General features: G+C 43.0%; 1 long non-coding RNA gene and 1 pseudogene across 1 annotated transcript; both read right to left on the reverse strand.

Annotated features, from left to right (window-relative positions):
• Positions 1 to 539: 539 nt before the first annotated feature.
• LOC121846778 lies at positions 540 to 4,255 on the reverse strand. Its single transcript, XR_006083705.1, has 3 exons — positions 3,913 to 4,255; positions 3,318 to 3,681; positions 540 to 1,541 (listed from the first exon to the last, which is right to left on the reverse strand). It is a non-coding gene; the product is annotated as an uncharacterized LOC121846778 (long non-coding RNA).
• A 9,331-nt stretch (positions 4,256 to 13,586) lies between these two features.
• Positions 13,587 to 18,237, reverse strand: LOC112232303 (annotated as a pseudogene).
• Between the last annotated feature and the right edge of the window lie 1,506 nt (positions 18,238 to 19,743).

Raw genomic sequence — 19,743 nt, forward strand, 5'->3', positions numbered from 1 at the left:
GCATTTCTATCTGTATTTCAATGTAAAGCATCTCTTTAATAATACCAAGTGACCTCTCACCTCTGATCATGCTGTGTCCTCTTTGTAGCCAGTTCAGATGCAGGAGGGGTTCACCGACACAGCTGATATAACCTATAGGATTTAGGGAGAGAGGGATGAAGTGAAGGAGAGAGACTGTTATTGAGAAAACAAGGTAGTTAAAGCCAGTGTTCAACAGGAATCTGTATGTGGCCTCACCTGGTGTCCACACCACACTAAGTGGCTGCAGAGTACTTTATGCTGAAAAACATGAACGGACCCACAAGGACAAACAATATAGCGTAGTTATAGAAATAATGAAGTGTTTTACTATTGGAAGGCGGAAGGAGCCACAGTTTTCCACCTGAGCCTGCTTACTGCACAACAAAATCCATCAACCAGATTGATTCATGAGTGTGTAGGTGTAGGTTATAGGGTGTCTAATTGTTCTACATTTTTTTCAATATGGGTGATTTAAAATAGCCTGTTTTGTTTTTTTGCACAGACATCACACCCTTACCTAAACAGCACCCTCACTTGAGAAGTAGAAATCAAAGGGAGAGAAACTAGGAATGGAATAACTGCAGTTAACATAGCTAAGTAAATGGAAGAATACTCTTATTGCAATGTGAATGGCTCTCAAAAGAGCCTTTGGTTGTGCATAGTGTAGTCTATGGTGTTGCCAGGGAACAACACCCTCTTTGAAGAAGTAGGAGGTGAAGATCTCTTGCACACGGATTGCCTCTCTTGCTGCGTTGATGGACCCCATCCTTGAAACATTCTTGTTACGGGATTTTTTTAATGAATAATTACTAAATAATGTATACAGTTAATGTAGAATTATAACTAACAGAATTCTACCCTGTATTTCTAGTAGTGTTAAATAATGTTTGTTCATTAGGAAGGGGTTATGTAGCATAGATCTAGGAAGAAAGGAATGTATGTGGGTGTAGAAAGAGAATGAAGAGGAGCATTAACCTATGTTTGAACCGACCTGGCTGTAACTCTGGAGAGATAAGATAGGACAGGGAGAGCCCCTCCAGAGCTCTAGTATCTGGGGGAGACTGGAACTGTCAGCTGAGTGGTTATAAACTGTGGTGAGACTCGTGAGAAAATCCCTATGTTTGTGTGTATGTATGTGCGTAGGTTAGAATGTTATAAAAGGAACGTATTTGTGTATGCACGGCAGAGCTCTCGCAAATAAACTTGGATCTGATCAACTGTGAGCTGGGAATTCTGTCTGTTTTATTTAAGACCAGAACTTTACAACCTCTGGGTATCAGACAGATAAAGATAATTGGAATTTATGAACATTGATAAAAAAATGACTGAACAATCCTGCAGAGCAGCAGACTTCTCTGGCACTTGGCGGTGAGCTGCAGGTCCTCTCCTGGTCCTAGAGTCCATCTTCATGAAGTTACGCAGGACACCGGTAGCCTTCACACCCTGGTCACCTGACCTTGCAGTGCCCTACACGGTAACTGTAGGCAAATGTTTTGAAGGAATCTCCAGTTACAAGGTATCTGTGGGAATATGGAAGACAATGTAATTACTAGACTGTTACATCACCAGGTTATTATGGATTACTAAAGTATAATATCCCTGATAGCAAATCATGATAACATTGGATTGATAGAGATGCATGGGCATACATACAGTGGGGCAAAAAAGTATTTAGTCAGCCACCAATTGTGCAAGTTCTCCCACTTAAAAAGACGAGAGAGGCCTGTAATTTTCGTCATAGGTACACTTCAACTGTGACAGACAAAATGAGAAAAAAATAAATAAATCACATTGTAGCATTTTTAATGAATTGTTTTGCAAATTATGGTGGAAAATAAGGACTTGGTCACCAACAAACAAGCAAGATTTCTGTCTCTCACAGACCTGTAACTTCTTATTTAAGAGGCTCCTCTGTCCTCCACTCGTTACCTGTATTAATGGCACCTGTTTGAACTTGTTATAAGGATAAAAGACACCTGTCTACAACCTCAAACAGTCACACTACAAACTCCACTATGACCAAGACCAAAGAGCTGTCAAAGGACACCAGAAACAAAATTGTAGACCTGCACCAGGCTGGGAAGACCGAATCTGCAATAGGTAAGCAGCTTGGTTTGAAGAAAGCAACTGTGGAAGCAATTATTAGGAAATGGAAGACATACAAGATCACTGATAATCTCCCTTGATCTGGGGCTCCACGCAAGATCTCACCCCGTGGGGTCAAAATGATCACAAGAACGGTGAGCAAAAATTCCAGAACCACATGGGGGGACCTAGTGAATGACCTGCAGAGAGCTGGGACCAAAGTAACAAAGCCTACCATCAGTAACACACTACACCGCCAAGGACTCAAATCCTGCAGTGCCAGACGTGTCCCCCTGCTTAAGCCAGTACATGTCCAGGCCCGTCTGAAGTTTGCTAGAGAGCATTTGGATAATCCAGAAGAAGATTGGGAGAATGTCATATGGTCAGATGAAACCAAAATATAACTTTTTGGTAAAAACTCAACTCAGCGTGTTTGGAGGACAAAGAATGCTGAGTTGCATCCAAAGAACACCATACCTACTGTGAAGCATGGGGGTGGAAACATCATGCTTTGGGGCTGATCCGTGTAAAGGAAAAAATTAATGGGTCTATGTATCGTGAGATTTTGAGTGAAAACCTCCTTCCATCAGCAAGGGTATTGAAGATGAAACGTGGCTGGGTCTTTCAGCATGACAATGATCCCAAACCCACCGCCCGGGCAACGAAGGAGTGGCTTCGTAAGAAGCATTTCAAGGTCCTGGAGCGGCCTATCCAGTCTCCAGATCTCAACCCCATAGAAAATCTTTGGAGGGAGTTGAAAGTCTGTGTTGCCCAGCAACAGCCCCAAAACATCACTGCTCTAGAGGAGATCTGCATGGAGAAATGGGCCAAAATATCAGCAACACTGTGTGAAAACCTTGTGAAGACTTACAGAAAACGTTTGACCTCTGTCATTGCCAACAAAGGGTATATAACAAAGTATTGAGATAAACTTTTGTTATTGACCAAATGCTTATTTTCCACCATAATTTGCAAATAAATTCATAAAAAATCTTACAATGTGATTTTCTGGATTTGTTTCTCATTTTGTCTCTCATAGTTGAAGTGTACCTATGATGAGAATTACAGGCCTCTCTCATCTTTTTAAGTGGGAGAACTTGCACAATTGGTGGCTGACTAAATACTGTTTTGCCCCACTGTATGTGCATGTGTAGCATGTGACAATAACAGGATCATATCAAGGACGGCATCACAAATGAATAAAGAAATACCACTTGAAGCTTGATAATGAGTTTATCATTTGAATCAGCTGTGCAGTGCTGAGGCAAAAACAACAATATGCCCCTCTTTGAGTCCCCAGGACTGAGAACCACTGCTCTTCATTGGGACCTCTTCATATGTAGACTGGCTTTCATAGCGCTCTTTATCTGAGGACAGAAAACCTCACAAGAAACAGATTTCATTCTAGTCAAATTACACCACACTGAATATTATGTTACTATTATCTTAGTCCTCACTTCTAGGAACAGGAACTACACAAAAGTACCTGCCTTATCCAGAATAGCCTCCTCTCTCCTCTCTCACTGACAGTTGGGGCTGCTATCCTTTCACCCTCCATGGCTGTTAGCTAGCTACCTACAAATGCATTTGGAGTTTGTTTTTTCTGTGATAAATAGATAACTAGCTAATATTAAGTTAGGTAGCTGGTGAAATTGAATTCACTTAGATAGCTATCTATCTATACAGTATTTGAAGTTGGTTAGATAGATCATTTAGCAGCTCATTTGAGTTAGCCTGCACTATAGCTAGTTAGCTAATAATACATTGTTGTTTTTTTACATTTCCAAAACCTATTTACTTACTTACTTGAATAGGTTCTCCCAGCCATTTGGACAACTGGAAATAGGGCAGCAAAGTTTGTCACCAGAGCGTTTTAGAGGATATTACTAATGAACTATGTACCCATTTAATAACCAGACCTACATACAAACTTGTTCTGCTGAATTCTTGCCGGAGTCACAACGGGCGGCCTAAGCGGCACACAGCAATTTACCGCTATTTATCTAGTGTACATTCACCCTCAGTCACCTTGTCCTAGAGAGATTTACATGGTTATCAAAACATCACACCACGGTGAGCCTAAACAAAACACAGCCCTGTGGGAAAAATGAATGGTGGAAAAACTATGTGAACTATTTCCATGTTTGACCTGTAGTTGTTATGGATATTATGATTCTACAGCGCCCCACAGTGGACGGGTCACAATATGTTACATTGATAAAGCACACTTTATTTAACCTCAATGTCATCTTGTTTTTACATGGCGTTTTAGATTGCAGCGGTATACAGGAGGTATTCTGGATGTTTTCAGTGTGTTTTTACATGGCGTTGTAGATTGCAGCGGTATACAGATGTATTTTGTGTTTTCAGTGTGTTTTTAAACCTTTCAGACAAAATGGATTCATCACAATGATAAAATAGTGCACTAACATTACAAAAAGGTCAAGTCTGACAGCCCAAACAAACACACACATTCTCAGTCAACAACACAAGTCAGAACACAGCCTCTCGATTCTCTCAACCTGCTTGCTCGTTTTTGTTTTGTCAACTATTCATTTGGGGGTTCACCATTGTAGGGACCATACCATTCTGCAGAATGTTCTTGTTTTTGATTTGAGACCGGAGCTACAAGGCATGCTTCCAAATCGCTAAGCAGTAAACTTCAAAGCAGTGTGCTGATGCCTGTGTCACTTTATCAGCAGCACGTCATCAATGACGTCGGAAGATTAATTTCATCAAACAACCACCTGATTGGTTTGGTATTGGGCTCGTTCGACACTGCAGGAGACACTGCAGGTGACTGCTGACTGACCTCATCTACAAATCACCTTGCATCATAAATAACTACTCATTATTATTTATAAATCAGTCAGCCAGTCACCGTTTACCCACAATGCAGCATGGATTTGATGCTCTCGAACACGGCCAATGGTTTAATATATGACATAATGGCTACGCTGCTACGTTGTGGGACGTCATCTATAAAAATGTGGCTGTTCTAAATTCTGTGTTGCTCAAAGCCTTGAGTAATGAACCTATTTTTGACACAATTAGCTGGAAAGCATCTATGCTTCAGGAAGCTTTGTTTCCCCATCACTACTTTTCAGCATATTCTCTGTGAAGTAGACTATGCGAGTTTTGTAACGTTTTCCACCTTGGCTAACTAGTGGGTTCTAACTTAGTGGGTTCTAACTGGTCTCCTGTAGTTGGGGTCCAGCTCGCTGACCATATATAGTTGGCTAAATAGCTAATGTTAGCTGGCTGGCTAAGATAACTAAATATAGCTAACATTCTTTGATATTTTGTTAGATGGTGTTACGTATTTCCAAAACGTTGGTTTACTTTAATCACTCAAGTCATGAGCGCAAACGATTGGTTTAATTTGAAGTTATACATGTGAAGATATTTCTGTTGTAGTTGACATCATAGGGAATAGGCTGGTCCTCCATATTACATCACACCTGACTTTGGCATTCTTCTGAATTCTGATTGGTTTTATGTATTAACTTCAAAAATAGAACAGTGGTGTGTAACTTTGCAATGGAACTTAAAACATTTTTGGGGAAAATATTTTATTTGATCTTTTATATACTTTACCGTAACTTAACCATTTTATTACCCTCCGTCACTCACTTTCAATTTTTCGATAATAAAGCATTTGACCTTTCCACTGTGTTAACAATGGAGGATTGGTTGATTTCCAGTTGAAGTATTTAAGATGATTGAGGAGAAAAGTATCGTCCAACCATCGGGTAACTTGTTTCATGCACATCAAAGGTGAGGGTGAATTTCAGATGTTCACTGCTTGTATTGATGAAGCAGTGGAATCGATTAAGTTCCTCTGCTGTCCTCTGGAATAGAAAGAACACGTAAAAATGAAGTCTTTTTTAGAGCCTGATGAGCTGCTAGAATGGATTGTTAGGGCTGACAATCACGTTCTTCTCAAACAACCCCACATACAGATTGGCATAATTAGATGCTATTTTTTAAACTGCAATGACCATAATCCATTGCGCATTTTAAACGTTTTCTTTACTCAAGTATGACAATTGGGTACTTTTTACACCACTGTTTCTTTTACACCTGCTATGTAAAAGAAACAGAAGAATGCAATGCTGGTCAACGCTATCTGGTACCCTAACCACTACTGTAACCATTTTAAATGTCAACTTCAACGGGCTAGGTAGGTCCCAAGGATGTAGCTCTACCTGTAAATACATGATCTAAGTGATTGATAGTTGGTATTCAGCAGTCATAATGCCTAATTTACTTTAATGAACTACTAAAATAGTGATTTTGTCAGACAGCATAGACTGTAGCTCTACACTTTATTGACTGACTGACCCATTCATTCTTCCATCCCTCTTCAGCCTTCCTCTCCTCTGAAGACCCAGTGAGGGTGGAGCTCAGTCAGAGAGCTGTTGAGGGGCTGGTTAGGAATAACACTTCTACAGCCAGAGAGGTGAGAGGTCACACATGGTTTAGATGGTAAATATGTATGTCTCCTTAGCGGTTCATCACGTAAGCAAAAGGGAGTATGTTCCATGTCTATGTTTATTCACATTAGTGCGAAATGTCCACTGATATTGGTGTAATTTCTCACCCCTTTTGGCTCAATTAAAGTTAATTTCCCCTCAGACACATTTGTTCTTTAAAATTATGAAGGTAATTTGTGTAGAATGTACTTTTCCCCACATCTCTTTACATTGCTTATTTATATGCTGTGGCCTGACTGCATCCAGACTATGTCAAAGGCCCATCCTGGTAGATCTGAACCTAATGCAGCTTGGAGTGATCAGATGACGGAAGTCACATTTAGGTGCCTTGTGTAACTGAGGCCATAGATGCTCCACATCCATTACTTTGAACGTGTTATATAATATGACTAAATGTGTTTCCTTCTGTGTTGCAGGAGCAGTCAAGAAATGGAACGGCAAGGCCACAGAACATGACATAAGCAGAGCTGTGGGAGACCTCAAGCCCCTGGTAGAGTCGGGGGTGCTCTTTACCACTCCACCACGCCTTCAGCAGGCTTGAAAAGTGGGATTGATCTATTAGATCCATTTGTTTGTTTCAATTTTCAGTAGTTGAATATTTTGACGTAATGTTGATTTCAACATTTTTCATCTTCAACAAATGGGTGGTTGAAAAGTGATACTAAACATACATACCATTGTGGAAGATTTACTGCATTTACACTAAGATGGACCAAGATGTGTGTTGCTTTTGCACATATTTGTTCATTGGTTTAGCAAGAATCTGTTGGTCAGTCATCCAGTTCATTTGTTTTGCAATATGTTCAAATCAAAATAAAGCTTTATTTATACAGCAAATGTCAGACATGGATGCAACACAATGGCTTCACAGGTAAAAACAACAAATTGAATAAACAATTATTTAGTACACAAACAGAATTATAACTGAAAGACTAATGAGCATTCTACAGAATTGCCATTGATTAAAATATTAAGAATTGCATGCAATATCCCTAATATAGAAGAGTGGAACGAACAAAGAGTCACTGACAACAAAAATTAAAGAGGTGGGGTTTAAGGAGGGGCTCTGAAAGACACTATGGGGGTGTCCACTGAAAGTTGACTAGTAACAACAACTGGGACCTAAAAGACACCCACCAAATCTGCCCAAGAAGCAGCAAACAAAAGAAAAACCCTCAACAAACTTAAAGACAAGAAGCAAACAAAAAAGGTGGTTAAAATAATTACAATCAATACCATTCATACTATTACAAAATCATAATTCTCATTCATTCTTAATGAATTCTATTTACAAAAACATCAAACAAAAACAAACCTCAGGGGAGCATCGTCCCTCCCTGTCATACCTAACCAATACCTAACCCTTTCCCTATCTCCCCTTCCCTAATCTATCCCCTTACCAAAATCACTCTAACACTCCCAGCCCTAAACCCCCTTTCCACCTCTCCCGTGCCGCATGCTTCTCCCACTTCCTCTCCTCCCTCTTCATCTTCCCCCTCAAATCACCTTCCACCCTTCTCACTATCCCTTCCACCCCCCAATCTCTCCCTGTCTTGACTAAATTCTGCCTGGCTTCCCACAGTCCCCTTTTAAAGAGACTCATGAGAAGCCAGAGCAGAAACCTGTCCCTATCCGTTCCCTTTGCTCTCCCTACGCCTCTCTCTAGCCTAGCCCATGTCAAAACAAAATCACTCCTAACCACACCTAGCATCACCCGTGCCCTAGCCCAGACTAGTCCGGCAAAGGCACAGTCCCAGAAGGCATGGCGCACAGTCTCCTCCCTGCCACAAGAGGATCTTGGACAGGTGGGGGATTGCACCAAACTATACCGGTACAAGATGGCACGTACCGGCAAGCGCTTATGGAGGCCCAACCAATTCAGGTCCTTGAGCCTGTTGTCCAGGCCCCGCGCCTGCACTCCCTCCCAGACCACTGACGAGATGCCCGCTACAGGCGCAGGACTCCCTGCCTGCCCGACCTCCTCGTACAGGTGCCTGTGGTCTAAACCTACTCGGGCAACTTCAACCTCGGGGTGCGCACGCAGCCACTTGGCCGCATGGCCAAAGTGCCACGGCAGCTGTTCCGCCCGAGGACCCGCGTTAGACCACACCATTACGCTTCTCGCCATAAACGAGAAGAACACCCGCAGGAGGTAACCAGACGGGTGTATAACCGGACGAGCAAGCTCCGTCAACAAGAAAGAAACAAAAATGGCGTCCAGCTTGAGGGGGAAATGTGGTACCCCCCTACCTCCCTCCCCGATGGGACAGATCATGCGTGCCCTGGCGACCCACTCGCACCTGCCACTCCACATAAACTGAAACACAAGCCTCACTAGAGGCCTCCTCAGACAAGCCGGCAATGGGTAGATGTATGCCAAATACAAAAGAGACTGCAACACATCCACCTTTAGGACCAGGACTTTGCCCATAAAAGACAAATACCTAGCCTTCCACATTGCTAGCTTCCTCTGTACCACTGCGATACGCATGTTCCAGTTTAGCGTCGCTGAGCCGGAGGTCTCAAAATGAACCCCGAGAATCCTCAGGGCCCCTTCACAGAGAGATAACCCCCCAGGCACATCCGTTCTACCGCGCCATCTTCCGAAAAACTTGACGGAAGACTTTGCATGGTTCAGAACTGCTCCCGACGCTCGGGTGAAATCCCCAAAGATGGCAAGGGACCTTGTCAGGCACGAGTCCTTGCACAACAGCAAGGAAGTGTCGTCGGCGTACTGCGTCATCTTAACACGCAGCCCACCACTTCCAGGGATCAACAAGCCTTCCACCCCTGTGTCTGCCCTAATGGCAGCCCCCAGAGGCTCCATGTACAGAACGAAGAGGAGAGCCGAGAGTGGGCATCCCTGCCTGACCCCAGACGAGAGGTCAAAACGTCACCTAAGTGACTATTTACACTAACTCGACACCCCGCTCCGACATATAAAGTACGGATCCATCCTATAAACTTCTCCCCAAATCCTAATCTACCTAACACCCTGAATAGAAAAGATCTATTCACGCGATCAAAAGCTTTCGCCTGATCTAGCGCTGCTACCATTAAAGGCAGCCCTCTATCTTCAACCCAAGCGATGGAATCCCTGATCAACTGTAGGTTCCATCTTATAGAGCGGCCCTCTACCCCGCACGTCTGATCCTCGTGGACGACGTAGGGAAGGGCTGTGCGCAACCGGTCTGCTAAAACCTTTGCAAGAATCTTGTAATCTACGCACAGCATGGTCAATGGCCGCCAGTTGCCAAGGTCAGTTGCTTCCCCCTTCTTATAAAGAAGTGACAGCACACCAACAGCCATTGATCCCCCGGGACCCCGTCTCAAGGATGGCCTTCAAGACTTTGAGAACCACTGGTCCAAGTATACCCCAAAACTTGAGGTAAAACTCAGCCGGCAGCCCATCCATCCCAGGCACCTTCCCTTTTCCCATCCTCCTAAGAGCGCTCTCAACCTCTTCTAGTGAGATCTGGGCCTCCATCACGTCTCTAATGTCCTCTGGCAACCGCCGGGACAAGTGTTCTAAAAACACGTTTCCCTGCTCTACATCTATTTCCCTTTCCTTAAATAAACCTTGGAAATGATCAGTTGTCACCCTGACCATTTCCTCTGGTTTACTTACTATACTACCATTTTCTTCCCTAACTCCATGCATTACCTTCCTACTCTGCCTAGCCCTAACCGACTTAAAGAACATAGCGGAACAAGTCTCATTATGTTCTAGAAAGCCACTATGCGCACGCTCCAGGAAAGCTCGAGCCTTCTGCTCCTGCAGCTCCCTGAGCTGCGCCTTTAGGGCTGCGAATCTCTCCCAGTCAATCGACCCGCCGAGGTTGCCTGCCTCGTACTCGAGTTCAATTAACCTTTGGATACGATCCACCTCCCTCCTTTCCTCCCTTTTTTTCCTTCTACAATATCCTATTATAAAAGCCCTAATCCTCACCTTGACTAAATCCCACCACTCTAACACCCCCTCGCACATGGACCGGAGTCCGTCAAGCCTCCGAAAGAAACAAAAAAAAAATGCGTCAACGAAAGCCTGCTCCTCCAGTATATCCCGATCTAACTTCCAGTACCCCCTACCGAAGAAGCAGACTGGCGACCCCACCTGCAGGAACACCCCGTCGTGATCCGTGAAGAAAACAGGCAACAGCCGCCCAGACAACTGACCCAAAGACCTGGATACAAAAATGTAGTCGAGCCTCCGCGCAACCCCCCTGGAGTTGCGCCATGTAGGACCGACCATTGCCGGAGTAGTGTGCAGGATACCATCAACCAGACCATGGCAAGCCATTAGCCCAGAGATGGCACCTGCACTGCTATCACCGCCTACCCCTAAATCTATATTAAAGTCTCCTCCTATCACCAAGTGCCTGTTTGTAACACACAGGGGCGCCAGACAGTCCACCATCTCCCTCCTGTCTGCCGCCACCTGTGGCCCATACACCCCAATTAACCTATATCTAGCTTCTCTAAACTTAACATCTATCCCCAAAACTCTACCCTGCATTATTACAAAAGTGTTCTCTATTTTAACCTCTCTATGCCCACACAAAATCCCTACTCCTGTTGAGTGCACCCCTCCTATGCCCCAAAAGATTCCCCCTTATCCCACTCCCTCTTAAATCTACACACATCCCCACCATCCCTCAGGTGAACCTCCTGTAAAAAACAGAAATCAAACCCCACACCCTCTAAATAACAAAAAACCGCCCTCCTTTTAACATTATTCCTTAACCCCTAACATTTAGACTAAAAAAGAAACAGAACTATTCATTTAATTATTAACAACAAATAAAAACCCCAAAAAAAAAAAAAAAACAGGAGACTCACCCGATGCTCCCCTGGTCCATCTCCACCGGCGGGGACGTCCTCTCCTCTCCTGACCCCCCGTCCTCCATCCCAACCCATGACCCAGGCAGTGTGTTGGGTCCTCCCTCCCCACCCACCATCCCCCTCCCTGTTTGCCTCGGGGCTGCATGTAGGGGACCCCATCTCCTCAAACAGGAGTTGGGATCCCTCTAGCAAACAGCCCACCGACCCCTCACTGGAGTCATCCACTAAAATGCAAGGGGCTGAGGCAAACCGGGAGGACAAATTACCCTCCCCCCCCCCGCCACTCTCTTAGCCCCCCCCCCTCCACCCCCCTCCCTCTCACTTCCTGCCAAGCTCCCCCTCTTCATCCCTTTCTTCTTTAGTGAAGGAGGTAGCGGGGAGACACAACGTCCCATCCCCGCTAACTCCTCCACCAAATCCCTCATTTCGACCTCGAGGAAGCCTGGCAGGCTGTCCCCCACTCCTTCCCCCCCCCCATCTCCCCCCCCTCCCAACTCCACTCCTCCCTCCTTCTCCGTCCCCGTTCCTTCTTCCACTCCTTCTCATACCACTGTCCCCTTCTCCCTCTTCTCAGCTCCTCCACGTTCTTCCACCTTTTTAATCTCTCCTTTTTCCTTCTTTCCATCTTCTCTCCTCTTTCTTTTCACCTCTTCCTTCTTCGTCCTTCTCCTTCCTTTCCCCTGTGCCATCCGTACAATCCGCATGCGTCCTCTCTTCCCTCCCCCCGCTCCCCCCCAGCTGCAGACGCGTATGACCTGTGACGAGCCGGGCAATCACGCCACAGGTGTACTTTCGAGCCACACCCGTGGCAAGCCTTGGGCTCGTCACACTCCTTGGCCTCGTGCTCTTCCGACCCACAAAAACAACATTTCTTGGCGCTGCACGAGGCCAGGATATGCAACGCCTGCAGAACGGGGGCTGACGTGCATAGTAGAGTGTTCCCCTGTCAGCCCCCAGGGAGAACATCGCCGGAGGATGGAGGTAGCCATCCACACTCTTCGGGGACTCCCTGAGTAACGCCTGGAACCCTCTCCTCCCAGTTCCAGAAACCCAGGGAGTCCCTGAGGTACCTCGCTGAGGAGACATTGTCCATGTACCTCCCCAGAAAGGCCCTCACCTCTTCATCTTTCACATGCGGATTGTACATGGTTACGGTGACCACCCTGAAGTTGTTCTTCGCCAGGCTGGTCACCGCATAATGGCACAGGGGTCCCGTTTTCTCCGCTTCCTTTGCCATCTTCAATACATCATCATGTTTCTCCTCTTTGTGAAACGTCACATCGAAAGCCTTCTCATTCGGGTTCCCTTGAAGGCAGAGTACTTCCTTCACCTCTATCCTGAGGCATCCCATCAATATGGTCCTTCCAAAAGTTTCCCTGCCCCAAGGTTCCATCTCCTTTTCAGTCCATGAAAATCTTACGGTATTTGCTATACCAATCCCCGGAACCGACCAGGTTTGCTTGTTTGTATTCATTTTTCTTCAAAAAAAAAGCTCTCTTCAGAAAGAAGCTTCAACCTAAAATGAAAACGTCTTAAACCAAAAAGGTGGAGCAACTAAAGATGTTGACTCTCCACATCAATCAAGACAACTGGAACACTGGGCCAGACACTCTTAAATAGAACCAGGACCAGCTCAGGTGAAACACCTGCCCACTAACGAGATGGACAAGCCAGCACAGGTGTAACACATACTGACTAATGAGGTGACACCAATCAGTGTGTCCTACGTGCTAACGAGATATTAGTGCACCGAAGACACATTTCAGTTGAATGCATTCAGTTGTTCAACTGACTAGGTATCCCCCATTCCTACGTGCTAAAGTCCAATCTCAAAACATAAATGGAAAAACCAAAGGCTGTAACACCTTCCACCTTAAGACAACAAATATATCCTATATTTTGTTGGACAAGTATTCCACCACCAACAGAAAACTTCCATTTCACATAATCAACTACAATGCTTCACCTTCACCAATATAAACATGGCGTCTACTGTCAACAATTAAAAACAAGAAAAAAACACATTTCTAAATAATAATATACAACAGTGTTTTTTTCTTCTTTTTCTTTCTATAGAATCCTAAAACTCAGCTATATTTTTCCCACACTAGCTTCTAGAACTCTCGTCTTCCTAAAACTCACTAGCTTGTAGAACTGTTGTCCCCTTGGAACAAGCCCAAACCAAACTCATCTCCAATGCGAAAAACGTGCAGTTAAAATAAATTGTGATCCATGGCAATGCACTGGCTAAAAGCAAAACACAAAACTTTTTGACTGCCCACTCTTCTCTCCTGTATGTGTTCTCTGTTGTGATATCAGGTGGCTTGACTGAGTAAAACTCTTCCCACATTGAGTACAGCTATAAGGATTATTTCCTGTGTGTGTTCTCTGGTGCGTAGTTAGCTGGCTAGATGTAGCAAAACTCTTCCCACATTGAGCACAGCTATGAGGTTTCTCTCCTGTGTGTGTTCTCTGGTGTGATATCAAGTGGCTTGACTGAGTAAAACGCTTTCCACATTGATCAGAGCTATAAATGTTCTCTCCTGTGTGTATTCTCTGGTGTGATATCGGGGTGTGTGGCTGAGTAAAGCTCTTCCCACATTGACCACAGCAATAAGGTTTCTTTCCTGTGTGTTCTCTGGTGTGATTTTAATTGTCCTGAGAAAAGAAAACTCTTTCCACAGTTAGAGCAGCTAAATGGTTTCTCTCCTGTATGAATTTTCTGATGTACTTTAACAACTTTTGAGGAGGTGAATCTCATCCCACATTGAGCACAGCTATAAGGTTTCACTCCTGTGTGTGTTCTCTGGTGTGATATCAGGCTGGTTGACTGAGTAAAACTCTTCCCACATTGAGTACAGCTAAAAGATGTCTCTCCTGTGTGGATTCTCTGATGCATTTTAATGCCTGATGAGGTGAATCTCTTCCCACAATCAGAGCAGCAGTGAGTTCTCTTCTCTTTGGATCTCTGCCGGTGTTTCTTGGAGGTGTTCTGATGTGGACAGACTATTCTCTGCCTTGTCAACATCATGATGTTGTTGAGGCTCCCCAGAGGATCCACAATAGTCCCGTATCTCTCCTGTGTGAACAACAAAGTTAGACAGATGGTTAAAGGCCCACAAGAGCAGAAATCCACTGTAAAAGGTGATGCCAACAGCGTAGCCATGACATCTGTAATAAAAGTTACAATTATTTAACAAATGTCTTAAAATGAAAAAGAATTGTCATATTGTCATCTTGTTTTCACCTTAGTAGTAACATTGATGATTGTAGGATATAAAAAAAGTTAAAGTTATTGAAATCCTAAGCAGTGTGCCAGATTACTTTTGGTTTCCAATATCGGCCACTTTCTGTGTTTGCTAAAATTGCAGCACAAGGGTGATGCACACACCATTTGGTTGCAGAAACTCCTCCATGCTAATGAGGAAACCGCTAGTTTGGATATAGCATATCTGCCTGGAGCAAAAATGGTGAGCGAAGATTTGTTTTCACAATGTATTCTGAATATTACAGAGCACCATCAGTGCAAGATCAGGAGTGCTACTCAAGGAAACTGAACTTATTCAGTTATTTAAACTCACATTCTTAAGTCTAGGCGTTCCGCTAGCGTTAAATTTCCAGTGAAACTGGAGGGCACGCAATTCAAATTTATAATCATAAAGATTATGGATATTAAACATTTAGGTACATATACAGTTGAAGTCAGAAGTTTATTCACCTTAGCCCAAAACATTTAAACTCAGTTTTTCACAATTCCTGACATTTAATCCTGGAAAAATTCCCTGTTTTAGGTCAGTTAGGGTCACCACTTTATTTTAAGAATATGAAATGTCAGAAAAATAGTAGAGAGAATGATTTATTTCAGCTTTTATTTCGTTCATCACATTCCCATTGGGTCAGAAGTTTACATACACTCAATTAGTATTTGGTAGCATTGCCTTTAAACTGTTTAACTTCGGTCAAACATTTTGTAAAGCCTTCCACAAGCTTCCCACAATAAGTTGGGTGAATTTTGGCCCATTCCTTCTGACAGAGCTGGTGTAACTGAGTCAGGTTTGTAGGCCTCCTTGCTCACACATGCTTTTTCAGTTCTGCCCACACATTTTCTATAGGATTGAGGTCAGTGCTTTGATGGCCACTCCAATACCTTGACTTTGTTGTCCTTAAGCCATTTTGCCTCATCCTATGGAAGAATGCTTGAGGTCATAGTCCATTTGGAAGACCCATTTGATATCTTGAGATGTTTCTTTAATGTATTCACATCATTTTCCTTCCTCATGATGCAATCTATTTTTTGATGTGCACCAGTCCCTCCTGCAGCAAAGCACCCCCACAACATGATGCTGCCACCTCCGTGCTTCACGGTTGGGATGGTGTTCTGCGGCTTGCAAGCTTCCCCATTTTTTGCAAACATAACAATGGTCATTATGGCCAAGCAGTTATGTTTTTGTTTCATCTCACCAGAGGACAGTTCTCCACAAAAGAACAATCTTTGTCCCCATGTGTAGTTGAAACCGTAGTCTGGCTGTTTTTTATGGCTATTTGGAGCAGTGGCTTCTTCCCTGCTGAGAGGCCTTTCAGGTTATGTCGATATAGGACTCGTTTTACTGTGGATATAAATACATTTGTACCCATTTCCGCAAGCATCTTCACAAGGTCCTTTGCTGTTGTTCTGGGATTGATTTCCACCTTTCGATACCAAAGTATGTTCATCTCAAGGAGACAGAATGCGTCTCCTTCCTGAGCGGTATGACGGCTGCGTGGTCCCATGGTGTTATACTTGCAAACTATTGTTTGTACAGATGAACGTGGTACCCTCAGGCATTTGGATATTGCTCCCAAGGATGAACCAGACTTGTGGAGGTCTACAATTGTTTTTCTGAGATCTTGGCTGATTTCTTTAGATTTTCCCATGATGTCAAGCAAAGAGGCACTGAGCCTGAAGGTAAAGCCTTGAAATACATCCACAGATACACCTCCAATTGACTCAAATGTTGTCAATTAGCCTATCAGACGATTCTACCTGAAGGCAGCAATATTTTTATTTGTTGGCTTTATGTAGGCAATTTTTTACATACTTGGCAATGGCAATAAAAGTATAATTTTCTTCTTCTGGTTAGGACATATTGATGACTGGCTCCCTTGAGTAATTTGTGTATCTGCAAGTATTTAATCAAACAGCGTGCTTAAAACATCAGACAAGTTAAGTACATAATAGTTGATTTTATAAAAACACATGGGGCGATTGGTAGAAAGAACAGATGACTCTTGGTTGACCAATAATTATTTTAGTTGGGGACAACACTAGAACATGATTTTGGGGCTCCCGAGTGGCGCAGCGGTCTAAGACACTGCATATCGGTGCTCAAGGCGTCACAACAGACACCCTGGTTCGAATCCAGGCTGTATCACAACCGGACGTGATTGGGAGTAACAGAGTGGTGCACAATTGGCCCAGCGTCGTTCGGGATAGGCAGCCATTGTAAATAAGATTTTATTCTTAACCGACTTGCCCAGCAAAATAAAGGTTACATTTAAAAAGTGTTTTATGACAAACTTTTTTTTAACAAATCCATCAAGGCACCAACTTTGAGAAGGGTTTAAAATAAAGGTTTCAAACCAATTCATGAATGTAATTGAATCTAGGTATTATTATGACATCATGGATGAATCTAGGTATGTTTCCCTTTAATAATGTAATGGAATCTAAGTATGTTTCACCTTTAATGTAATGGAATCTAGGTATGTTTTTGCTGAAATAAATGGCTGAATGTTATATATCGAAGACATCTCGGTGCTCAAGGCTACAGACTTGGAACAGTAACCATATAACACATTGGATAACATTCAAGGGTAGAGACTTACTTACAAGCCCTTAATCCAACAAAGAAGTCAAGAAAAATGTGTTAAGTAAAAAATGCAAAATAAAAGTAACAAAAAATTAAACAGCAGCAGTAAAATAACAATAGCAAGGCTATATACAGGGAGTACCTGTCGAGAGTCAATGTGCGGGGGCACCGGTTAGTCGAGGTAATTGAGGTAACATGTACATGTAGGTAGAGTTATAAATGCCTATAAATGTTAAACTGTCGTACCCAATCAGAACCCCAAATAAGCTTTTTTTATTACTATAAAAACACTGTATAAATGGAGCAAGCAGGTCTTTCATTTTGAGCCCACGGCAAGAAGGCACCAGAACCTACCATGCTAACGGGTTCCCACTAGATAACACAACCACACAGTGCATGAAAGCATGAGGTGTGGCTAACGTTTGCAAGCTTGCGCTGGATATCAAGGTAACATACAAACTCGGTAGCACAGAGTAGATCCTCCATATGATGTTGAGAAATAGTGCATTGTGGGTAGTGTAGAAGACCCCTCTTTTACGCTGCTGCTACTCTGTTTATTATTTATGAGTCACTTTAAGTGACTTCTTCAAGAAACAGATGGGTGCATATCATTAATGTATAAGTCCCAAAATTGATGTAACAACTGCTGATTGTCCCTTTAAGACTACATCTTGGGCTAATCTAATAGGAGATTGAGGACTTCAGTATTTCAGGCATTGCCTTTGGATGAATTTGATCAATTGTTGACGTTCTGTTGATGGTCAACTCTTGATGTTCTACACGTTACAGTGTAGCTTCAGCCATTCCTACAGAACACTAAAGTGTAGAACCCCTTTACTGCATATTGGTTCAACGACTGCAGAGACGGTACTTAGTGGTGTTAAACAGATCTCCAACCTCTTCTTTCACACCAAAAACTGCATCCTCTTCTTTCTCACCCTCATCTTTCACTCTGAACACGTCTTCCTCTTCTTTCACTGAAACGTATCTCTTCTTCTTTCACTGTAACAGCCTCAACCTCTACTTCTTGTTTAACTGTGTGTTAAGGGAATTTTTACCTATAATGACTAATTATGTATACATTTCAATCAGGCCTGACGAGTCAGAATACTATTATGTTACTGTATATGTACTAATCAGAATACTATTATGTTACTGTACATGTATGAATTTTCTTTCTTGATCCCAGTACTGAATATAATGTGGTGAATGTGGTTAAGAGTTTAGAACAATGACAGTCTGTTCCTTGGTACAAATGAATGAACTATATCTCCAGACTGATTAGAATGCTTATCTACACTAGCTGACCTTGGCTCTAGGCGAGGAGGGAAGGCTTGAGAACTATAGAGCCTTTCTACTAGACGGAACATTTAGAAAACGCTGACGTCATTTTCAGTTTATAACCTGTGGTAAAATGTGTAAGTACTCAGTACTCTCTTGAATAAAGGCTGTTACTTGACTTTAAGACCGGGCTCTGTCCATTCCTATAAAATAAGGGTCTTACAAATTCTTATGAATCGACAGAGTGTTTAACTTCTTCGATATAGGGGGCGCTCTTACTTTTTGGATAAAAAAAACATTCCCATTTTAAACAAGATATTTTGTCACGGAAAGATGCTCGACTATGCATATAATTGACAGCTTTGGAAAGAAAACACCTTGACGTTTCCAAAACTGCAAAGATATCGTCTGTGAGTGCCACAGAACTGATGCTACAGGCGAAACCAAGATTAAATTTCAAACAGGAAATGCCCCAGATTTTGAATGCGCTTTGTTCCAATGTCTCCTTATATGGCTGTGAATGCGCAAGGAATGAGCCTACACTGTCGTTTCCCCAAGGTGTCTGCAGCATTGTGACGTATTTGTAGGCATATAATTGGAAGATTGACCATAAGAGACTACATTTACCAGGTGTCCGCCCGGTGTCCTCCGTCGAAATTATTGCGTAATCTCCAGGTCCATGCGCATTCCATTTTCTTCAGAGGAGAAACCAAACTGCCACGAATGATTTATCGATAGATATGTGAAAAACACCTTGAGGATTGATTCTAAACAACGTTTGCCATGTTTGTCGATATTATGGAGTTAATTTGGAAAAAAAAGTTTGCGTTGTAATGACTTAATTTTCGGGTTCTCTCTTACCCAAACGCGATGAACAAAACGGAGCGATTTGTCCTACACAAATAATCTTTTTGGAAAAACTGAACATTTGCTATCTAACTGAGAGTCTCCTCATTGAAAACATCTGAAGTTCTTCAAAGGTAAATGATTTTATTTGAACGCTTTTCTTGTTTTTGTGAAAATGTTGCATGCTGAATGCTAGGCTTAATGCTATGCTAGGCTATCAATACTCTTACACAAATGCTTGTTTAGCTATGGTTCAAAAGCATATTTTGAAAATCTGAGATGACAGTGTTGTTAACAAAAGGCTAAGCTTGAGAGCAAATATA

Source organism: Oncorhynchus tshawytscha, linkage group LG07, assembly GCF_018296145.1.
Source record: "Oncorhynchus tshawytscha isolate Ot180627B linkage group LG07, Otsh_v2.0, whole genome shotgun sequence".
Classification (NCBI taxonomy): domain Eukaryota; kingdom Metazoa; phylum Chordata; class Actinopteri; order Salmoniformes; family Salmonidae; genus Oncorhynchus; species Oncorhynchus tshawytscha.